At 34.2% G+C, this 25,076-nt stretch overlaps 1 protein-coding gene across 14 annotated transcripts in view; it reads left to right on the top strand.

Moving 5' to 3' along the window:
- Nucleotides 1-25,076, top strand: part of LOC121295772 (nuclear factor 1 B-type-like) — a 137,564-nt gene that overhangs the window by 44,634 nt on the left and 67,854 nt on the right. The window lies entirely within an intron of this gene.

Here is a 25,076-nt window from a genome sequence, read left to right on the forward strand (position 1 = left end):
GATTTAAAGGGATTAAAAAAAACAAACAAAAAAAAAACACATATGACAACAACAAAAATGCAAATTTAAATCCAATTAATTTTTATTTGTTTCATACATGTTCCCTAAATCTGAAAGACTTGTTGTTTTAGAGGATATATTTATTTATTTATTTATTTATTCATGTATTTATTTTAGTTTTTTTTATTTCATTTCTAGGACTGTTACATGTAGTGTCTTGAGCAGTTTTCATGTTCTCTGGAAACAAAGCTGAGTTCATGAGACTTCTCCTTTGTTCTTTTGAACTGTAACAAAAAGAAAAATAGTAAAGGTCATGTCACATCTTGGTTTCCACCCCAATCTTTGCTGTCATTTATTTTAGTTTATTTTCTATTATTTTTACCAAACCAAATAGTTAATTATTTGTTGTCTCCACTGAGTTTATAAGGTTTAAATGAGTAAAGTATTATTAACGTACCGCATACATATTTCTTAAAAAATTGTACTGTTAAATTATAAATGGGGCACTGTTTCTCTAGGTAACCCTAGGATTTACATTTAATTGTCTTTATTCTTGTGGTAGCAACATTAATAAAAATAATGATAAATGATGTTCTTTCAAATATTCATCCATAACTTAAAAAAAACAGTCTTTGGTTATTGGGTATAATGGCTAAGAAAGTCAAATATTTAGTTTGGTGCCTTCATTGGTGTAATGAAATTAAACAATAGCATAGAATTATCATAGTTTCTGTTATTTGGTACTTTTTAAAAGCTATGATGAAGGTAACATTAATCAATTTTTAATCATATGGTAAGTCAAGTTGCATTAAAATTCAACAGATTAAATCATAACAAAATACATCAGTGCTAAGCATGACAGGCAATACTTTTACAAAAGAGTTAAATATTAAAAATGCATTTTTAATTTTGCATTACTGTCAACTATCCACAAAGTTTACTTTTAATGTAGTTATCCATTGGTTGATAAAGTTATATTTAAATAAAGCATGCCTTTTTAAAAAAAATCAGAACCACAGCTGTGTAATGAGACCTGGATATCTTTAAGTGTGAAACAATGTGTGTTTTTTTTTTTTTTTTCCATAAAATTTTAGAATGTTTAGAATGGTGAGGCTGGCATTAATTAGTAGAATGGTGAAGCTGGTATTAATAAGTAGAATGGTGAGGCTGGTATTAATTAGTAGAATGGTTAGTTTTGCATTGCTGTTATCTTTGGAGAATTGTGATCCGAGATTTTATCAGAAACAAGACCATCTATCCAATTTCTAATACTTGCTTTTAAATTTCTATTGAAAGATTCTGAATGTCGTTGTTCCTTCAAATCTAGCAGATTCTAGTTTGTTTTATTAAAAATGCAGAAATCTTGCACTTTTAGTAAGATGGTGAATAATGTCAATAGTATTTTGCTGTTAAAATGTTTATTCCTTGCACTGTTTCACACAGAACCTGAAGTGCAGCATCATTTGATTTTGAGAAATATAATAAGCAGCCTATTACTTGCATAATAAAATGCAAGTATATACTCCATATATTAGATTATATTTCTAAGACTAATCTATTTTCTCTTTGAAATTGTACCCCATACTACTGATGTGATTCTTAGTATAGGGCCTGGTAAAAAAAAAAACAAAAAAAAACTTTGCCAAGTGAAATATGTAAAACTGTACCACTATTGTGTAAGCAGGATTTCATCAGTAACTGTTGTAACTTGTTTCAAAACCTTTATTTTTTCTGCAGTTACCCTCTGTTACTAAAATGGCAGAATAAAAAAACCATTTGATGTGGAAAACAGATTGAATAGTGAACAATCGGAAAAAAAAAAAAGGAAAGGCTGTGATCAGTAAAGTGTGAACCACCATTTTGTGTATGTCAAGTGCCAGGAGAAAACAGAATGGATTGCAAAATGACAATAATGGTTGCCACTGGCACCAAGGTTGGCATCAGACCCTCTTTGTTTAGTTGTAGGATGCTGCTGATTCGTTCGTTGACATCCGCATTGCAGTCTGATTCTGTTTGATATATATATATCTATATCTTTGTGCAGAGAGTAATATCTTTATATTGGTCTGTCTGTCTATGGGACGTTAATGTATTTAAATAGCGATCTGAAATGAATGTAAGCGTACAGTGATTTTTTCTTTTATTCCCAGTATTTAGATGTGTTCATATGGACTTCAGAAAGGCCCCATGTTTTTCTAATGAAACCCGACAGTGCTGGTGTTGTATATCCAAAATTAGTCTCTAGTAACCCTTTTAAGCTTAGAACTAAGACGTATTTAAAAAATTCTCTTTTTTTTTGGTTCCATTCAAACAGAAACATTTTTTTTTCAATTGTGACATAAACCATTCTATTAAAAAGAAAATAAAAAAATACTAGTGTACATCTAAAGTTCCTGATGTTCATACACAAGCTAATGTTCTGTGAAGCCTGATAAGACATGGCGTACTGAGGAATGACATACTGTACTCTGCTTATGTACAGTATCATAGGTTTAGGCATTGTCAACAATGTTTGATTCAGAACATATCAAGACATGGCTGCAAGTGCCACATATTGTACATCCCCTTGTCTAATGTTAAGTTTGGTTTCTAACTGCAGCTGGATGTCCTGTTGAGTCATTTTTATCCTATATAATTATATACTGTACGTACATAGCCCTACATACAGCATTGAAGTAGCAGTTTTAAAATGTATGCTGCTGCAAACCAATATTATTCCATAAACATTCTCAAAATAGATCCGTCTGTGTAATTAGGTATGATTTAAATAGCGGTTTATTTTAATGCAGAAAAACATTTATGCATACCACTTTACTATGGGTGGAGGGATGGTGGTCCAGAAAACAAAACAAAAAAAACAAAAAAAAAAACAAAAAAACTTGGCATTTGTGTGCTTGTGCCCATCTCCTGCAAAGCAGACACACTGTGTAAACTCACTGAGTACCGCCATTTTGTTTGTCAAGTGCCAGGAGAGAAGCAGGGAAACTGCTTGATGCCAGTAATGGTTGTTAGTGATACTGAGGTTGGCATCAGACCCTCTTTGTCTACTTGCAGCATGCCTTTGATTCGTTGGTTGGCATCCGCATTGCAGTGGGCACACAGGAACGTTTTTGACAGTCACAGAAAGGGAGCTGCTGCGCTTTGTTTGCTGCAGTTGCATGAAAACGCAAAAAATGCTTGTTTTCTCCTTTTATTTTTTTTCCCCTTCATTAAAAAAAAAAAAAAACGGAAATCACTGGTATTGTGAGTTATTGATTAAAAAAAAAAAAGATTTGTTAAAGAAAGACACTTGAGCAAGGCCAGCACCCTTTAGTTGACCTAGTTGGAATTTCCATCACAAAGATATATAAGTGCTAATCAGTGTATTACACACACAGATTTTCACATTAACTGGTGTAAAATGTGGAATGTCCACCTACTTTTGCATCACAGCAATTTTTTAGGTGTTTTAGGTGTTAGAAACCAATTTTTGCAATCAAAAGGTTTAAACAAATAAAATACACATCTTAATAAAACAATATATATTATTAAACATTTTTTTTCAATTACATCAAAACCTGTTATTATTTTCAGTTTAGTACAATGGCTGTTTCATTCTCTCAGCTTAGGCGCACTGCCAGTGTTGAGATCGTGCGGTGAAGTTTGAACAGCAGCGGTACCCCAACTTGCAGGTTCTCTTAAATTCTATGCCCTAAAGATTCGAGCAGGAGGCTGGGAGGCAGGAGATACAGATCTGGAATGCCTGTTGAACCCTACTTTGCGTCTCCTTGGCATATCACTTTACCTCTTCTTTGTGACCAGGCCTAACCCAGCTGTGAGGCCTGGTGCCATAAAAGCAGGATCCCACTGTTCTATTCAGATTGCTAGCATGGTCTTATTTTAGTGAATCAGATGGCAGTGTCTAGGGCACTGTTTTGGTAATTCTGTCCAAGCTAGGAATTCCAAAGTGATGGAGAGGCCAATGCTTTCTTTGCTTCTGTTCATATGATTATGGTGAATGTGCTCTACCAATTTTTTTTTTCTAAGAATTATAATAATTGAAAAAACTTATTTTTGTATGCACTTCACCCCACCAAAACACACCCATTTTTCATTAAATTTACTTATATGCATACACAAATTTAAGTAATTTTTTGTGTTTTGGAAGTTCTGGAAGGAATCTTGAGTGTAAAGCTTGAAGCGACACTATGTTTTAACAAACTTCCCTGCGGGTTTATTGTGCATTAAGTAATTCACAAAATAAACAATTTTTCTTTTGGTCTGCAGGGATTAAGACTTCTATTACTTTCTACCTACACCATATCCTAGAAGTTCTGCGTCAGCATGGTGGTTTTATTTTACTTTTGTATCCCTTGCTGCTGCCAATGTCAGGTTAGAACCTGTAGAAAATTCTATTTATGCAAAGGCTGAATCTACCAGTTCTGTTCCGTGAAGGAGCATAAAGGGGTCCAATGCCAGTTTTAGACCAGTTTTAGTCTTCAGGATGTAAGAATTTCCTGTAATCAAATTTAAATTCTCAATTACTTAATTGATACACAGGCCAGTCTTTTAGAGGCCAGTTAATGACCAATAACGTAACTCAATAGCTTAGCTTTTAAACCTGTTGCCTAAATTACTAAAGTGAAAGCAAACTTTTAAAAATAATTATAAGGCTGTATCTCTGAAAACTATCTAACACATCTTTTAAATACAAAAATAAGTAGGAATCGAGTTATATAAAAAATAGTTCTAGAAGACGGTTCCTATGTTATTCTTCACACCAGTTCTACAAAAATGACAAGCTGTAATGTGGAGAGGCGGCTTAGCAACAATTCTGCTACTGTACAAGTGGAGAGGATTGTCATTTGTTCTGGGAGTCAACCAAAGACATTTGTCCATAAGGAGGATCATACATTCTTTGTCAATGCATGATTTTGCTTTAGTACGTTTTATTTTAAATGTTAACATTATATTATTATTATCCCATAGTTTAGTAAACTACCTGTGGAACCACGTCTGTGTGGCTGTTCAAGTTTCAGATCTTCTCTGCACTTTAATCCTTATACACAATTCTAGTATTTTTACATCCTTTTTGTAGTAACTGTTGCAAGACAATTAAGTTATACTTTAGTAATAATCATTGTATGCAATTAACAAACTTTTTTTAAACAATCCTATTTTATAGCTTAAAATCAAAGTAAATACCATTTCAACCATGTCAGCATTGTGGCACAAACAACATATTGGCATTGCTTGTCAGATAATGATATTTATTTTCTTCTTCCCACAGTATAGGGAATCTCAGAGATTTCACTGTAGTGCAGTAATTAAACAACACTCTAAAATGGCTGCATTGGTATAAATAGAACCCAAGTAAGCCATGCAGTCTTAACAGGGCATTTAAAAGAAAAAATTGTATTTATTAAGTGGGATGAATTGCAATGCAGTCGGGACTCTGAATCAAATTTTATTGAGCTGACATCTCAGGGACTCGGATGGATTACCTCTAATTTGTTCTGCCATGTTAAGAGCCTTGTTTTACGAGACCAGACTTAGCTTCTGGCCTTGGTGTCAGGACCCCTGCAAAGTGATGCGGTTTGTCGTGTGAAGTTTAATTGACCAAAGCTGATTTGTGAAAACACATCGAACGCAGCCCACACTCCGGACAGGGCCTGGCTGGCTACCTGAAGCCCCTTGACCCCCAGCTGTCTAGGTCAGGGAAACGTCTGCCAGCCGCTTGACCTTTTCATTGTTAACTGTTGTCACAGTTTCCGCCAATTCTTTTGCGGTAATAGCTAAGAGGGTGGCCACTGCCTTGACTTTCCACCCCAGTGGAGTGCAGATGTCCCTCGGGAGCAATTGTGGCTTCTGTTTGATATGGTCTGGCTGGAGTCATTACTTTCTTTTGTTTGCTGACAGTGATGTGGACAAATTAGCGGGCCTCCCTGGAGTCGGGAGTGTTGGGGGAGAGTCCTTAGGATTCATTTGCACTCTGCTCCTTTCGTAAAGTATCCAGAAATACTTCCAGCAAATTCTTCATGCCTCTAGAGGCCTCTATTTTCAGATCCTTACACTTATTATCCTAATTGCATTTTGTTTACCATTGAAACTCCAAACTACTTTCATGCACTTGAAAGCAGCACAATCATTTTACCCATTAATTGGTTTTTGTGGATTCAAACTATAATTTTCAAGCAAAATTAAAACTCAAACTATGAAGTGGTGGACAGTCATTTATGTTTAGGTGTGGTATTCCGCACATGCTCTATGGTGATAGAGTATCAACGCTGTAGCAATTCTATATGTAATTTCTGTGTAAATCTAAACTAATCTTCGTGTTAACCCTTGTGATAACTTAATTACTGTACAAGCAGTGATATTAAATTTGTTTAATAAATTAGGACATACTAAAATAATGTATACACCTTGATTTTTTAAAATTCTTTATAATCTTTTCATTGTTATTAAAATTAACAGAATTAAAAAATGAACAGAAGTTGATTTGTTGATAGTGACTTACCAGTGTTATAAACTGTCCAAATATAAGTCCAAATGACTATCAAAAAGGACAGAGCCATTGGAATGCCTGGGGCTTTTTGCACATAGTTTTCCAGCTGGCCTCAACTGAGGCACGAGGAGTTGTAAAGTTACGTGACCTCTAGGCCAGTAGTTAAGCAGGGATTCCAAACCAGCCCATATGAAGGAATGCTGTTCTAGAGTACTGTACTATAATTTTGCTACTTAAAAAATATGATTTATAAAAAAAAAAAAAAAAAAGACGAAAGAAAAGTCGGTCCAATAGTTGTTATATAATTTCCGGTGTTATCTTAAAGGTATCCAAGTTCTAAGATCTTTCATAAAACAGAACAGAAACATTTCTGTATTTTTACAATGGAAATAAACAATGAGCTGGTCAAGAAGTACAGGAGATTGTCCTGGCTCCAAGTCACCAGGCTGATGTTTACTAGCTGGTTGAAGAATAACTGCGTAATGCAAGACCACACACAAAGCAGAAATCAAAAAAATTTACTGGGTCAGCTGAATGTGGTGATATGTAAATTAAAACAATCTATACCATTTTTCTTTCTTTCATTCAAATTAGATTTCCTTGAACACTCCCAAGTTGATTTACAGTGGCATGGTTTCTTATAAAGAGATGTATTGTGTCGAAGGCCAGACAGCAGACATGGACTTGTACACATTTGAAAACGTTTACTAGAATGCAGAAAAATGTAATGTAATTGCTCAAACAAGCTCAAGTTTCAGCTCAAAAACTTTGGATAATCAAATTGAGACCAGGTGCTAAGTCACAGATCAGGATTGTATTTTGCATACAGTATTTTACAGAATTGCAAAATGTTACTGTCTGTCTTTAATTATTCACAGATATTGTAGTAGAGAATGAAGTGTAGAGGTCCATAAACATCTGCTGATTCTCAATGCCAGGAGTTTTGCAGAAAGATTGTTAAATGGATATGTGTTTGTATAGCTATATTTGGTGCAGATTATAACATTTCTTTTTATTGGTCAGAATGCATTATACAGTTGACCTACTTGTATAAACCCAGTATTGTGTAGTGTTGGTTGTTAGTAAAGTAACTTGGCTGTGGTTAAACTAGCATGGATTTTGAATCCTTGTTCCTAGTCCTCGGCTTTAACATATATTTTGCATTACTCTTGCAGTGTTCTCAATAGTTTAATGAATTTTCTTTCATGCAGAGCTTTGGGTTTTGAGTATTGGCTTTTAAATTGTATAGTGGTGAATGGGGTTTGTTCTATCTCTGGACACAGTAGTTACATTCTGTATTGTGACCCAAACTGTCAGAGTTGTGCCAAACAGATCACTCTGCCACCTTTTCAGCTGTACTTGAGCATAACAAAATAAATCATAGATCATCACAGGGAAGGGGATTCCACAGTTGACATACAAAAATTAAGTAAAAAAAAAAAAAAAAAAAAATATATATATATATATATATATATATATATATATATATATATATATATATATATATATATATTATATTTATATATATATAATATATAAAAAAATTTCCACTGAGGTTTTTTTTTTTTTTTTTTTTTTTTTGTAATTCATACTGTTCATTTTCCTAACTGTTTGCTGGGTGTGCAAACTTTGTCACAGAAGTAAGTGCAGACTTATTCTCATATGAACAAAAAACAGAGTGAGTTATTTCTTAGTTCTGTGTGGTTATAATGCTTTTAATATTTTAACAGCAGCAAGTACCAACTGCTGTAAAGATTTCTGCCAGATAATCACATTTTGTTGTAAAACTACAAATACTGTACTGTAAATACAGAGCGTGACATAAGACAATTGAACAGTGTTTATGTTAAAACATTGACTATGAATAGAACAGTTAATGATGAGTTTGATTATTCTTTTTTCGTATCATCTTGCTTTAGGAAATAATCTACTGTAAGGATCTTCGTTTATCAGTAAACTTGATACCTAGTAGTTGCACATTACTGTTAACAGTGAGGGTTGACTTGCATGTAGGGATGTATTTTGCAAAAGCAAATACCTTAAGGCTTAACGAGTCTGGTCACCCCTTTCAGAGTTTGTCTGTCTACATTAATCTCCATGAAAAACCTTCAGTTTTTGGACCTAAACTTGAGTATAGGCCACAGATAGTTGCAAAGCCTTGAAGCTGTTTTAGTCAGTTTTGTTTTTTCAGAATGTTACACTTAGCTGAAACACATCTTTAAATTTAAACTTGTTTCAAAGTATTCTGATGTTATTGTCACGTCAGTACAGCCACATAGGATGATTGGATTTTAGAGTCCAGTCTAGCAAGACCAAACTAAAAGCTGTAACTATAAGGTAAAGCTAAGAAAGAGGAGCATTTTTGCAGCCATGCAACAGTGCAAGTGAAAAAATGTTTTGAACTTTGCAAGAATTTAGATAAAATTGACAGTCCTCCTTTAATCTGTCCTCCCTACTGCAGCACTGTACTGTACTCTGTGTCTGCCTTTTGTTATCAAGCTCCTTGCCCAGGCATTGTAAAGTTAGACCTTCTTTAAGGAACTCTCAGCCAGCAAGCACATCATTGTCATAGTTCAGTCCTTATCAGACAGATTGGAGTACAGAATCCAGCCAGACCAGGCTCTGAAGTAGGAGATGCAATGATTCCAGGTTTTGATGGCATCATTTGATGGGAGGGGGGAGGGAATGACACAAGAGTAATGGGCATCCTTCATCACCAGCCACATGAATGATGAGAAGAAGGCGCTGGCTGTTGCTGGGGAGATTATGACTATGGCTCCCTTCCCCTGCAGATATCACCCAAGTGTGGATCTCTTACTGAAAAAGAGCCCATTTTGTTTCTCTTACAGTTGACCTGTGCAATAAATTACCAGAAGCTTGGGGGGAAAAAAAAAAAATAGACCTCTCTCATAATTGTTTTCAATGTGGTGTACTACTGTGTAATGTTTCAATTGTGTGAGCGGCAAAGCAGTTCTGAAACTAGGTTTTCAAAGCTAGAGATTGCTTTGTGCGCTGCACGGACTTTCCTGAATACAAGGCACCTCATTGTAAGAGTGTCCTGGTGCTGTATGTGTGCTGACTTGTAAAACAATCTCTGTACCTCCTTTTTGCACAATGCAGTAAACATACAGTATGACAAAATTCAGATTCATAGGGCAGGCTTTTTTTTTTTTTTCTTAATTGTTAATTTACACAGAGAACTTGTTTGACTAAAATTGGTGTTTAATGTTTTAGAAGCTTTACTACCATGACTCAAAGTTATTTATGCATAGAAAAGGCACATTTTATCTATTCATTGTGAGCCTCTGCACAGCTCTTTATAACATGTAGGATAACATACGCAGTATCACAATTAATGATAAAATATATAGTATGCACTCCTGTGTAATCATGCATAGAAATGTCCATAAAGAAATTCCATTGTTTTATGGGCATGCAAATAAACTGCATACCTTACGTAGCAGAATTCTCAGCTAAAACGCTAATAGGTGGTGCATAAAGCATCTAGAATCTAATTCTTAACTGGACAGAAAACAGGTAACTTTCATCCTTAAATATTTTGCACTTCTTAACTTTAAGAATATAAAAAAATACAGAATGTTAAAAATATTAAATGTGTGTTTTTTTTTTCTCAGGTCAATGGGTAAGTTCATTCACATTTATTACAAGAAGTGGACAGTTTTCTATAAGAAGCTTTTGAAATAATTCATGAAACAGAACAAGTGTGTCAAGAGGAGTCATTTATATTGTATACTGTAGTTAGAAGTGAGTTTTCATCTCAGGAAGAGCATTATTACGTTGTATTAACTTTTTCACAATATAGATGAATATAACAGATAACTAATTCCATATTAATAACGTAGTGATATAAACTAGTTTATATCACTACATTATTACTTGAGAAGAGTATTATCATTATAAACAGGCTAGCCTTTTCATCATTGCATGAATGTGTCCTGTTGCTAAAGCGGGAAAGGCACTGGGTCATGCCTCTTTTCTTCAACAAAAGTTATTTAATTTCTCACAGCAGTTGACATATGTGGGCAGCTAAGAAACCAGAATTTGTTTATGCTGTTATTCTAAAGTGTATACTCAAATGTATACTCAATTGTGGCAGCTACTGTACCTTACAGTTTCTTCTTGCTTACATTTCAGAGAGAGTTACACCTTGAAATCCTGAGCCAAATAAGTATTAACTTTAGTCAGTCAATGACAGATGTGTAATTTTAAAGCGTGTTCATACAGCTAAGAGCACTAATTTTGCTTTAAAGACTGACTGAACTTTTAAATAGCCTCATTATGAAACCCTTTTGTCAAGGTTGTTTGGAAACACAAATCACAAATGATTGTTATTTGGTATACTGTATATTACAGGTATTACATTCATGCTGTTTCTTCAACAGTATGTAACATAATGGTAATGCTGTTTTTTACCTGCCTTCTACACTTCAGTCTTGATTTGGGGCAGGTGAAAAAAAAAAAGTAACTGCATTGCTAACTGTAGGATCTGCTTCTTGAGTAGAAGGCTGAAAGAAAAAAAAAAACAGACGGCTGGGTCCCCTGGGTGCCAGTGAAAGGCCTTTGGAAAGACGCACTGCTGTGCCTACACAAATATTCTCCTTTGGGACCTCCGCTTAATACAGAATCTGCTTGTGCAGGTGGCTCAGAGAAGAAAGTATCCACTGTCTTTATTCACCCACTCTGCTTTACATTAGTTTTGTGTCTTAATTAGAACTAAGACTCCTTGTGTGATTAGCACTTAGACGGATGAAGTAAAACACAAGTTATGCTACATATTGAAATATACCTGTGGTTAAAAAAAAAAAAAAAAAAAAAAAACATGACAAACCTGAAACAACATACAAATCAGGCATGCTTGATATGACAAATATGTGTTCTTGGAACATTAAGTATTAATGTTAAAAAATATAACCAACTACCCAACTGTGTGTGTGTATGTGTCTTTCCAATGTAAAACAAAAACTGCATCCTAAAGCATGTAGACCTATCATAGGCACTATACCATAAAGCATACACAATGTAAAGGATATTCCCTCATCATAAGGTTTTCTATTATAAAGCATTGGCACTAGACTTGCATTATTTTTAAATTCCCATCCTTTGTAGTGCACATTCTAACATTTACATGGCTGGATTTCCAAAGAGTAGTGTTGTGCTGATTGTACAACACACATGCATGCCTGCACTGTCCAGAACCGTGCTGTCTTCCTGAACACGTGGAGGCAAGGACTGTCCGGAATTTATTTTGAGATGAGATGATTTGTGCCTGACTTCATCTACCAATTTTAAGACTAATTATGAATATTGCATGTGTTTAGGACTTTAACCTACAATTACGTCACGTGTTTTCTTAAAATCATGCTAACCTACTAATCCAATACATATGCAATGAATTGCTTTTCAGGTTGTATGCCAAGACATCTTTCTCTTCTACAGTATAATTATATTTTCATTACAAGGTTTCAGAATTTCTGCATTTTCTCAAACTGTTTTTCACTTGTTCCTGAATTTAAGATAAGTATCATTAGGTTAAAAAAAAAAAAAAAAAAAACAGGCAATGAACAGGGTTCTTTTTAAACAATGCAAAATTAACCAAAAACCAGTGCATACTGTAGGACTGTAGATTCTGTTTGAATTGAGCGCCAACATATAGGCTTATTACATGGTCATTCTTTGATTCACTTGGACTTTGCACAGAATGATAAACATAAACATAGTCTCACACACACACACACACACACACACACACACACACACACACACACACACACACACACATATGTATGTATGTATATATATATATATATATATATATATATATATATATATATATATATATATATATATATATATATATATATATATATATATATATATATATATATATATATATATATATATATTATATATATACTACACTAGATCTATATATATATATATATATATCCCCTACTTATGTATTGTATGGAAATACTCAGGATGCACTTAGCTGCATGCTATAGATGATCTAGCATGCCCGCATTGTTTGCAGTGCCTATGTTTGGTCTTTCCTCTCACTTTGTTTTCACCCACACATAATTATTTGGAGTAATGTGGTTTAGCAGCAGTTTTTTTTTTTTTTCCTCTTTAGCCGGTTGGCAGTATCACTCAAAAGCCGGAACTATAATTACAACTATATATATATAATTATATACATCATCTGTAATTGACAAACCTAGGACTGGAAGATTCAAAAAGCTGTCTAAAAATTATGAGCAATACTTCAAGATAATATATTAAGGAATAGAAAGAAGACAAGCGTTGAATTGACAACAGAACTGGCAGAAGGCATATGTGGTTTGTCCATCAAATCAACAGTACGAAGGTCACTCTTGAAATTAAAGGATGTGTTGCAGTAAGAATACATCTGTTAAGAAAGGGGAACAAGACTAAAAGGCTAAAATATGCCTAAGGCTGTCAATTGATTAAAAAAATTAATCATGATTAATCTTGTGATTACATTTTTTTTTATCTTAGTTAATCTTGGTTTTAATTGATACACATACTGTTGTTTTTACCTATAAGGCCTTATATAGTCTTGGACATTCTTATCTTCAAGATCTGCTGACCTCATATGTCCCTAGTCGTTCCCTGAGATCGGAAAATGCTAATCTTATGACAGTCCCTAAAATTTGTTTGAACTTTGTCGGAGCCTGGGCATTTAGTTATAATGCCTGTCATCTTTGTAACTTTCTTCCGATTCATATCAGGAATGCTAGCACAATTGAATCTTTTAAATCCTGTTTGAAAATGTATTTGTTTGGGTCTGTTTATTTGTAGCTGGATTATATATCAGGCACAGGATTTTGTATATTTCTCTTATAAAGCACCCTGGAATGCTTGCATGAAAAGCACAATATAAGTGAAATTTGTATTATTATTATTATTATTATTATTATTATTATTATTATTATTATTAGTAGTAGTAGTAGTCGTAGTATCCAAAAAACAACCCAACATAAAATAAACAAATAAATAAATAAATAACCTGTTTTCCTATTTCTGGATTAATATGGTTGACTCTTCTTTATAGCATTATATTTATTTACACAGAATTATACAGAAAAATTCCGGCATTTGCTGTTAAATTGTTTGAACCAACTGCTAAATCACAATGGAGTCAGTTTATTATTCACCTTAATGCATTTCAAATTATACTGTATATTTTTTTTTTTTATCAGTTTCCTTTAAAATAGTATCCTTTACTGATGTTTTTCATTGCAGTTTAAAAAAAAAAAAAGTATTCTCTTTAATTAATAACTTAAAGTTGTCTAAATAAAACAAAGCTTTCCCTGAGTAACGGTCATATTCTCCTTCATTGTAGATACTATATATTGGTTTTATTATTGTACTTAGCTTGATTTATGGGCTGCAGCAATCCTGAATGTCAAAAAGTTTACTCTGTTGAGTCTGACATGTTTCATATGTTGTTGTGTTGCTGCTGGAAAGTGTATATCAAGTTTCAATTTGACAGTTGATACGTCTATTTAAAAAAAAAAAACAAACAAAAAAAAACAAAAAACCTTTCCATTCACAACAAATCCTTCGCATTTAGTACTTTGGTCGATAATGCAGTTATATGACTAACGTTCTATGCAAACGCCGATAATTGACCTTAATTTGACAAACTGAACTGTGAACAATGTAATATTCATAGGGCAACTGGTGTTGTTAAACATAGGCAGCATTATGTGTTAAAACATTAGATAATGCAGTACCTGCTAATTCTCGTGAGAAGAGAGGATTAACAAGGTTTTGCAGCTCTTGATTTGTGGTATCTCCTCAGTCCATGTATCAGAAGTCAGCTTCAGGGCTGGAAACCTCTGTAACTGTGGCAGACACAGGCATATTTCTTTGCTGCACCTTTAGGTGCATGACCTTGACCATGCCTGCAAAAACTGCTCCACTGCCCCAGTGAGGGTCTACACAGTGCAGGTGAACAGCAGATCAAGTTACCATCCATACAAAAGATTGTGTGTAGTGTGTGCATTTTTATTCTACCAAGTGGGGATCATCTGTTCCTCCATTAGATCAAGAAAATGAACGTACTAATCTTATTTTCAAGACCCAAGCATGTAATTATATTTTATATTTTATATTCCTATAGAAACGTGTATTAGGTATGGAAGCATGTATATTTGAGTGAAGGTAAAAATGAAACCCCTTATCTAGACCTTAACTTTATCTGCATGGCATTGAAACATTTACAGTACAGGTAATGAGGACAGATCTTGGTACTTGATACATTATGAGTGTATGTGGACCTTATCAGTGTGATAGATGCAGGTAGTAGTCTATGAATGTCGAATTGTCTGGTATTTATATTCTATAAATGTCTTTGCTACAGTAAAGTTAAGCAGCTGTACATGACATCTATGTTAACAATAAATAAATAAATACATAAAAGGAATAGCTGCAATAAATGGCTTACCTTAAAAGAACAGGTTTTCAGATTAATAATAGATTCTCCATGAGCAATAAAACTTCTAACATCATTCATATTTAAATGTGTTCCTATGAAAGCTTAAACTGTTACTAGTCCAACCTTTGTAGCAGAGAGGAATTTGGATTAACATGTGTGTCTTGTTAAGGGCAGTTATGACAAATAGCAGCAGCTGTATAAACGAATCTTTCTGTAACTTTCACACATGGCACCCAATTAACAATGGACCACTGTCAGTAGTTAATCCACTTTTAACCACCCTTTCCATCGAAAGGGGCCCGTAAGGTTTTTTTTTTTAGATACATTTTGTTGGTAATTGCAGACTGTGAAGGACAGTTTAAAGCATGTATAGTTTTGTATTCATATTTCAGAAAAAAGAGAAGTTTTAAACAGAGTTAAACTTCAAATGTATTGTTTGTGCAAAGGGTTTAATAAAATAACTTAATGTCTATGATTTTTCGCTTTTGAAACTGTTGCGTATTTGACTAGTGCTAAACCAGCTGCTGTCCAGGAGGCTGAGAGCCCTTGTGAAGAGTTTTATTTTTAATTTGTTTTATATACATTTAAATCTATGTACCTTTCCCCTCACCTCTTATACTCTTTACTATACAATCAACTGTCCAGACTGATAGATTGGCCAAATGGGGTTAAACTTCCTCAGAGTCCCAGGAAATTGCTTGTCATTCCCAGAAGGCCCCTGATGATGAACTGCCATTTTCTCAGTATTCTGAGCACAGTTGGTTTGGAAATATCATATGTTATATTTCTACATCATTTTATGAATTTAGATTTATGAAAACTACTGTACGTCATTGCAGTACTGCACTATGAACATTTCTCAAAAATTAAATTAAACACTCTATTTGTAATCTTTTACTGAGAGGACCATATTATACTACAATATAACAAAAACATCCATTCACTAAGAATAACACATGGCAGTTTTTTTATTTATTAAGTAAATGATGAGTTTAAAAAAGGGCAGTTTTTGATGCCAAGGACAGGTCACTGTCATTAGTTGCCAAATAGTAAATACTTGTGCATCAGCCTAATCCAGACAGCTACAATAAAGAAGCTTATAATTTGGCACAGCCCCTGAAGCATGTCTGGACACCCTCTTCTTTTAAAAAAAAAAAAAAAAAAAGTATTGATTCAAAAATATTCTTAGTTCAAGTGCCTGGCAGAGACTTTGGAGATTTTGCCAGCTAGCACACATGTGAACATCCATTTTGCAAATTGCATCCAAACATAATTAACCACAGCTCCTCTGTTGTACAACTCTGCCCATTCTAACCTAAATTTACCTGGATTTACAGATCAGATTGATTTGCATTAATAACTTGGTAACTGTTTCCCAGCTAAACTGCAGGGCTATAGAGATAAAGTGGAGCTGAACTAAACAAACTGCAGAGGCTGCACAGTTGGATTCTGTCATGTTTTTACACCAAATATGTTTGTATGTCTTTATAGGAATACAGTTTAAACTAAATGCTAAAATGCATATATATATATATCACTTTCTAGATATTTTCAGCCATGTTTTGTAGCACAAAGTCATACTATAAGACTGTAACGTAGAAAATGGATATACTAGGATATACTGCAACTGTATTCCACAGAAGAATCCTGCCAATCCCATCATGTTAACTAGTTGTGACATATGTCCATTAGGGATGTTCAATCTCACACCCTCCTCCCTCTCTTAATGTATGAAGCAAGGCTGTCTTTATGCATACATTTTATTTACACTGTCACTCAAGATTTTTCATCCTTACTTGTATGAGAAGAATAGTAACGTCAAATGAATGTGTAAAATATCAAGCCCACTAAATTTCCAGGTTTTAAAAGTTTACAAAACGTTTCAGAAAAAAAGGTTTCTAAGTTCTGGAGTTTTCATAACCGTTTGGATATGTTTTTGAGTGCTGTCACATAGTGGACTAAACTGACTAGTCTGTATGTCTGCAATGGTGAGAGTGGATAGACTATCAGATTCATTTTTTTACAGGATTAATCAAATCATGAAGAGCTATCTTTGCAAATCTCAGAGAGTTAGTGTAAACTAATCCTGTCTGCCCTAAAGAAAGTTTATATAATGTTAAGAAGATACAGTGGCTGTAACGAAGCGTTTCTTGGCATCTATGCCGAGCTGTTTGCAAAACCACAGAGTACTGGATCCAGACATATGGAGAGAATTAAACTTGGTTGAACTTTGTTGTATGGAAAAGATTTGTACTGAGGAGAACATCATCATTGTTTTTAAGTCTGGCACAGCTTGGGGGAAGTTTGCTGAGCTCCATTAGTGGATTCTGAGGCAAGATGGGAAGGGGAGTTACAGTATTGTTAAGCATCGACGCTGTCTTGTTAGATCAACCATTAAAAAAATAGACAGTAAAGGGCAAGGCAGGATGTAAGGAAAATGTAACTGTAAAGCATTTTCTTTAAACTACAAGGTTATATCATTTGTTATATAGGAAAAAAAATGCTACAGCACTGTATTGATTTTACCGATACACTTACATAGCCATCCTTGCACTGTGCAGTGCACACCCAATTGCTATGCCAAACTAGGTGTTTAGAGCCTGACCTTGACATCCACAGAAATGGTCTTACTAAGATGGCATATGTCCCCGATCAGGTAAACACATTTGGCTGGTTTAATGAACTTCACGACAAGTCAAAAGTAATTAATTACACATTGGCCTCCTGGCTGCTTGTACTTTAAGTGTATTGCAAGCAAGTTAGCCACTGTGAAAATATGAAGGATGTGCCTTTCCCTGTTTCAATTAAGAATTTCTGCTCACGCCAAAATGTGGAAATGTCAGTAAAATACCACATATTCACCTTGGACTAGACACTTATTTTGTTGTACTGCCCTTGGGGTACTTAGCATACTACACTACCCACGATTTTGTCTTTTATAACATGCAAGTACTTTAATTACTGATTAAGTACTACCGGTACTTATATCAGTCATTTTAGGAAGCATAAAGAAATAGTCTGGACTGTGGTGCTTGCTGTTCATTTCAGCAGCAATGTTCTCATTGTCTTCATTGTGCTCCACAGGGCAGTGTTTCTCAATTCAGCCACCATGGTGATTTTGTGTAGCTATAGTATCCCCAGTAACCCCCCAGTAAACCCCCAGCAGCCCCTCTCTTAATTGACTATTCAATCTGTGTTGGTAAGGGTAACTGCTGCAGTATGCAGCCAGTTTCATTGTTGTCACGGCGTGCCAAGTAATAAAAGTATCTGTGCAGACACTAGTAAGCGCTGGAGGCTGGCCTGTACAGCCAAACAATCTTTGCGACTTGGTGGAATGTTGTTCCTGCAGAAAATCTAAATAGGGCAAGTTCTTAGTATACAGGGTACAGTTAAACACAGAAAGAAATATCACTTTGTTAACTTTGGAGGCATAATAGGGGACATTCCTATTCATAGTTTCTGTTTATTTGGCAATAACAATGTCAAAGCTGGATATACGATTTCCAGCTTATACAATGCACTCATGACGGCCTATCTGGTGATATCTGAGTTCTGTAAAATGCCCACTCTTTAATATGATCCATAGCGGTATCAAAATGGCTTGTCCCTGAAGTTATAATGTCCCAGTTACACTGTGTCCCAGGCTATTTTATTCTTGTTACAAGTGTTTTTTACACCTCCGGTCCACATTGTACTGAGTCAATGAAGCATAAACAATGGACATTTCAAATCTTTTGAAGTGAAGTACTGTATAAACTCTTGAATTTCACAGATTGTAATGACAGTGGATCATCTCAGCTGAACATGCATAACCACCTGTACTGACAAGTTACTCTCCAGGAAAATGCTTTCATAATTCAAAAATAAAATATATGGACAGCATTTTAAGAAAAAGGTGATTAAAAACTATATTTAAAAAGATGGCACACAATATATGATCTCTGATATATGTAATATGTTTATATGTGTTTTTGTTTATTTTTTATTCTTTATAATTTGTGTTTTTCAAATACTTTTAAGAACAGCATGATTGCTGCCAAGAGTAGTCAATGATCAGAAACAGCGTCAACATGTCCAAAGCGGCAACAAAAAGAAGCCCTGTTATCGAGTATTCATTACCTGACTGTCTATTAGACGTATCTAGTTACTTATGAACTGCTCCTATGTCTCCCTAAATGTGAAAAAGGCTAGAGGGTACGCTGTTGGAATTAATTGATAGCCCTCTGTAACAGATTCCTGTCACCATCACTGTATTCTTTATACATGAATAAGGGTAGTACTATATTTATAATACGATACTTGTAATAAATACCAGCATTTATATATATATATATATATATATATATATATATATATATATATATATATATATATATAATATACATTTTTTTTTTTTTTTTTATTTATATTACAAAAAAAAATAACCAGTATCAATATTGAGATTTATGAATATAATTGAGATTTATAATATCATAAAGTTATAATTATTTAGTACAGAAATTTATATTTTGGGAATTTTGATATATAATTATACAAGTATACTGGATGTAGATTCTTTATATCACTTATTTTAAGGTTCGTAGCTCTTTAAAATTGACCCAGACACAGGATTTAAAGTGTTTAATAGCACAGTTTTGCTGTTTTATTAATTACAGATATCCAAACCAAATGAACAAAATCTAAACAAACACCTAGCTTCATCGGAGCACTGACTAACCATTCGTCAGGAACCTACTCTAACGAAACCGGACAGCTAAGCTGTTTACCGGCTGAAACACAAACATAGTTTTTGGGGTTTTTTTTTGGTTGTTTTTTTTTTTTTTAAAGTTGAACACAAAAAGGCTTTCACACAGTACCTTTTCATTGTATTGCCAACTTTTGTGGTAGTTGCCCGGGAGGGGTGTCGTCGGGACTCGTCTGACTGACGAGAGGAATTTATGGAACGAGGTGGACCGAGATTAAATGTTACGATCGTCCACGTCCACTATTAATTGTTATTAATGTTTTTGTTAAAAACAACAAAAACCCGTCCCTGGGCAGGATATATATATATATATATATATATATATATATATATATATATATATATATATATATGATAATATATGTAACAATTAACCGTACATTGATCATTTTCATTGTACTGATGAGCTCATGTTGGTTCTTGCCTTGCTTCAGGATCATTACTTGCAGTTCTGAAAACACAAAAAAAACTAAAACATGTGGTTGAAAGTAAGGGTGATCAATACACAAAAAACAATACAATTGGCACTATCTCTTTATTTATTTTTTTGCATGTCAACCTGACGCCTGGTCCCCGTACTCCACCCATAGCCACCCAGAAATGAAGAATGACACAACACTACATTGAGTAGCTACATAACAGAAATGCACACAAAAATAGCATGCAGATTGATAGTGTATCTTTTTTGTAGAAATGTACTTTAGTTATTCTTCCAATGTACTTTTCAAACATTTGAACACACTAATAATAAAGCATTGCATCAATCAGCTTTTCATATCAACTCCAAAAGTGGTATTTCCATTAGTTACTATTTGTTGTTTTACAAAAAACAAACAAACGAAACCATTTTGCTACACAAATTTTGTGTGGGACTTGAGATATTGCCAAATACAAATCTCTAAAGTGTTTTATATTGTTTACTGTACTGCACATGTGATATATAAATACACAGACATACAGAGAAACAACATTTCCTTTTGCTGTCTCGGTTATCTTTCTGAAAATCTCAAAATGGCAGCAGAGTGCCTGGTGCTTTTACTACTGTTTATGAAGAAAACGCTGTGATACAGTTGAGTAAAGGATTGTTCTCCTTGTACCTAGTCTATGGATATAGTGATGGCTTTGTAGTGTTATCTGTTCTGTATCATCACAGGTGACTGTCTGGTTCAGGGAAACTAATTGCAACAGCGTGTCACATTATGCAGCGCTGTAGTTAACAACTTCAAGGGCGCCAGCAGCCTGCAGCCAGGTCCCCTGGGGTTAGAACTTTTCCTCTTCAGTCCAGCTTCAGGAAGTTCTAACATTTGTGTTTTTAAGACCACATACCACTATAAAGGAAGCATGGGTGGAGATGTACGTCTGGATTAAGTGGATGTAAGAATCCCTCTACTTCACACACTGTTGAGTCTTTTGTTAGGCTAGGTTTCAAAAGTGGCTCTAGTTTAAATAGTGGTGTTTGTACCTCTATGTAATCTACTGTAGTGCTCTGATTTATAAAACATATATAAATATATAGTCTTTTATTTTCATTATTATTATAATTTTTTTCTTATTTGGTTAAAGATTCTACATCCAGTATACCTGTATAATTATCTAGTATACCTGTATAATTAAATTATACATCGCCTTTTCAAAATTTGCAAAATATTCTACTAAATAATTATAATTTTATGATATTATAAATCTCAATTATATTTCATAATGTCTGGTTAATTAAAAAAAACTCTCTATACACACACACACACACACACACACACACACACACACACACACACACACACACACACACACACACACACACACACACAATGCTGGTATTTATTACAAGTATCGTATTATAAATATAGTACTACCCTTATTCATGTATAAAGAATATAGTGATGGTGACAGGAATCTGTTACAGAGGGCTATCAATTAATTCCAACAGCGTACCCTCTAGCCTTTTTCACATTTAGGGAGACATAGGAGTTCATAGTTTTTCACATTTAGGGAGACATAGGAGCAGTTCATAAGTACTAGATACGTCTAATAGAACTGTCAGTAATGATACTCGATAACAGGGCTTCTTTTTGCTGGCGCTTTGGACGTGTTGATGCTGTAGACATGTCATATGAAATATAATATATATATATAACCTATATATAATTATATATAGAGATATAATTATATAATAAATCTACGGTTACTTAGAAACTTGGCCACGTCACAAAGGCTTTGTCACTTTTTTTATGTTTCCCATGGACCAACAAGACATGATAAAACCGGCACCCTGCATACATTAGTAATAAGCTGTCACACAGTTAAAATAAAATAAAAAGTGTCTGTATGCTGTCCATATATTTTCTTTTTGTAATACGGAAGATGTTTGCTACACATTTCGTTTAACAGTTGCAGGCTACAACGTTTGCTAATATAAATCAGACAAACATATGATAATGAAGTGAACGGTTTCAAAAATTAACTGCAAAGTAAATTCAAACCACAGTGTGAAAGAGAAAGATTACAAACCAATGGGTTTTTGCTTTACAAAAAAAAAAAGAAATACAATTTTATGTAAAATTTATAAAATATATATATATATATATTATAATATATATATATTATATATATACATTTGGTTGTGTATATATATGTATCACATTTGTTGTGTATGTATTGTATCTTTAGATATCTTGCCACAGTGATCCATTATTCAGGCTAAAATCTGAACAGAAGGAACTGTCACCTGCTGCAGTCAAGGAATGTTAATCCAGCAGCATTGATAATTGGATTTTATACACACTGTCTGTGAATATGAAGAGAAAAGTATGCTTTTTTGTTCTGCGGCCTGGGAAACTCAATGGCATCTGTCTTCTGTCCATGTTTATTTAATGAAGCTTTGACTTAATAAGAGTGTTTACATTGTGTGTGTGTGTTGTGTCGAGATGGAGTTTGTACCCACTGTAAGGTTTTTCACCTTCAGATTGTGAAACAAGTGAAAAAGAAAGATAAGCCAAAATAACAAATGCTTGACCAGATAATACAAATCCTCTAATTAGATGTCTTTCCAGCTGTGATTTTTACTGTGTGAATCGTGCCGCAGATTAAACCAAAAAACAATTAAACGCAAAATATCCCAAAGTAGATGCTAACTAATCTGGATCAGTATAATCGCAAGCACCAGCATTTTTAGAATAGAAGCTTACAGTATGCGGTGGCTACAGACTGGTTATATATATATATTATATATTATATTATATATATATTATATATAGATAGTATATATATTATATATATATATTATATATATATATACCACATACTACAGTAACTACAAACAGTGCTAAAATATTGGCGTTGGAAGTGTTAAAAGTTTTCTGCTGCAACCTGGATCTCTTTATTCCACCTTAAGAGACCTATGCCCAAATTCTGGATTTTGTCTTTGTGGTCTACTTTTGGGTGACATGTTCTCTCTGCTCTCGGCACTAAAAAAATGGGATGCAAATACATTACTCAAACAACATTTTAGTCAAAATGGGTCTATATTTGTCAAATTCTATTTTTCTATGCTACATTTGACCCGAACATCCACACTGCTCGTTCATTCAACAGGTCCAGCAGGAATTCATGAAGCATGTTTTGAGCTATGTTGTGAGCTATGTGCACATCAATAGTTAATATGGGAGACAGGAAAGACATTAGCAGGTGCACTACAGTGGAATTCTGGGATATTGGTCAAACAAGTTGCACTTTTGGTGGTCTCTGTAATATGTCACATTTAGGTCAAACTGAAATGCCTACAGCATTGCAAAGTTAGAACAAAAAAAACAAAAACATTGCAGAACACACAAAGGAGAGGGACAAAGAAGACAGTAGTGTATAAAATAATGTGAAATGTGAAATAATGTGAAACCATAATCTCAGTTGCACTTTTTGTACATATATATTTTGTACAAGTCAAATGTACGTGACATTTTAAAACTGCTGAAGGTTGAGAAGTATAAAATAGTTTCACTGTGATTCACAATGACTGCTCCTTTATCTTCCTGATTGAAAACAAATAGAGAATGAAAGAAAATGTATAATTTGAGGGATTAAAAGCTATGCAGTCAGTTTGATGCTTTAGAGATTTGAAACCTTCCAACACGCACCACACTATTTTTAGAGCCTGATACAGATTTATCTTTGGAAAATTAAATTACTTTATGCTATATGGAAAATGCTTGAAATACATTTTTTTTGTATTTCACCTGTTTCAGATTGAGCAACTGGTATTTTTCATTAAAGTGCTGCAATAATGAAAAACACACACAAAAAAACCCCAGAATCTTACATTTGATTTTTTGAACAGGTTTTAGATTGACAGTTTCCTGAGCTGTGAGAAATCTGTTTAAAGATTACATACAGGCAGTTGATTGATATCCCATCAATATTCCTACCTCTGCACCATGACATTGATCCTGCTATTAAGCTATGCCAATTGTGTTCTGATGCTTTTATATATTTTGCTGTATAGGTTGTTACTGCAAGTTAGTAATCCTAAAGGGTGAGGTATGATGGGTTCCTATTTTATAGGAATCATATGTGATTATCTAACTTACAGAAAAAGTAAAATATGCATCCATTTCCTACATTTCATGTCTGTACAAGGTGTCCATTTACTGAAAAGAGATATTTCACACTTGCCCTCCATTTTGTTTCCCTTACAATAAATCCAAGTTTGTTTTAACGTCATCAAAAACCTCCTGTCATATTTCCTTTTTTTAACGACCTGAATGTGATAATTCATTTGACAAGCAGGTGGAGGTTATTAGACTCCTTCTAATAGCATAGCAGTCTACTTTTTTTCAACCCCCATTTTTTCAACTACAGAGACATTTCATTCTGTAGAATAAACAGTGCAGCACAAAAGCCGCTGTTAGATAACTATTCGCGGGTTTGAAACGCAGCCAAGCAGATGTTGTTTTTGGAGAAGGCCCAGGCGAGATTGGGCAAGGCAGATGCTTGTTGAGGAGGAGAGGTTACAAACAAATCAGCTGTGTTCTCGGCAGCAGCGAGAGGACAGTCAGGGGTTTCCTCTCATAAACCAACTTGTGGTTAGCAAGTCTGATTCTCATTCCCAGCGACCCGCCCTCCCATTCGCTGACCAGCCCGCTATAGATAACAAAATTACAAATATATACAAATTGCTTTTAGCATGTTTTAGTGGGGGATGGATTTTTGTTTTCCTTCCGTATGCACAAAATGTTGCAATTTGTTATAAAAATGTGTGTATATGGTGTATATAAAACAGATGGCACACTGTAGCAAGCCAACAGACAGATACGGAAGTAGTCTCGCTGATAGATTAAAAAGAAGCACAAATAAGAAGGTTTAAAGTTCAG

Source organism: Polyodon spathula, chromosome 2 (genome assembly GCF_017654505.1).
Source record: "Polyodon spathula isolate WHYD16114869_AA chromosome 2, ASM1765450v1, whole genome shotgun sequence".
NCBI classification, from domain to species: domain Eukaryota; kingdom Metazoa; phylum Chordata; class Actinopteri; order Acipenseriformes; family Polyodontidae; genus Polyodon; species Polyodon spathula.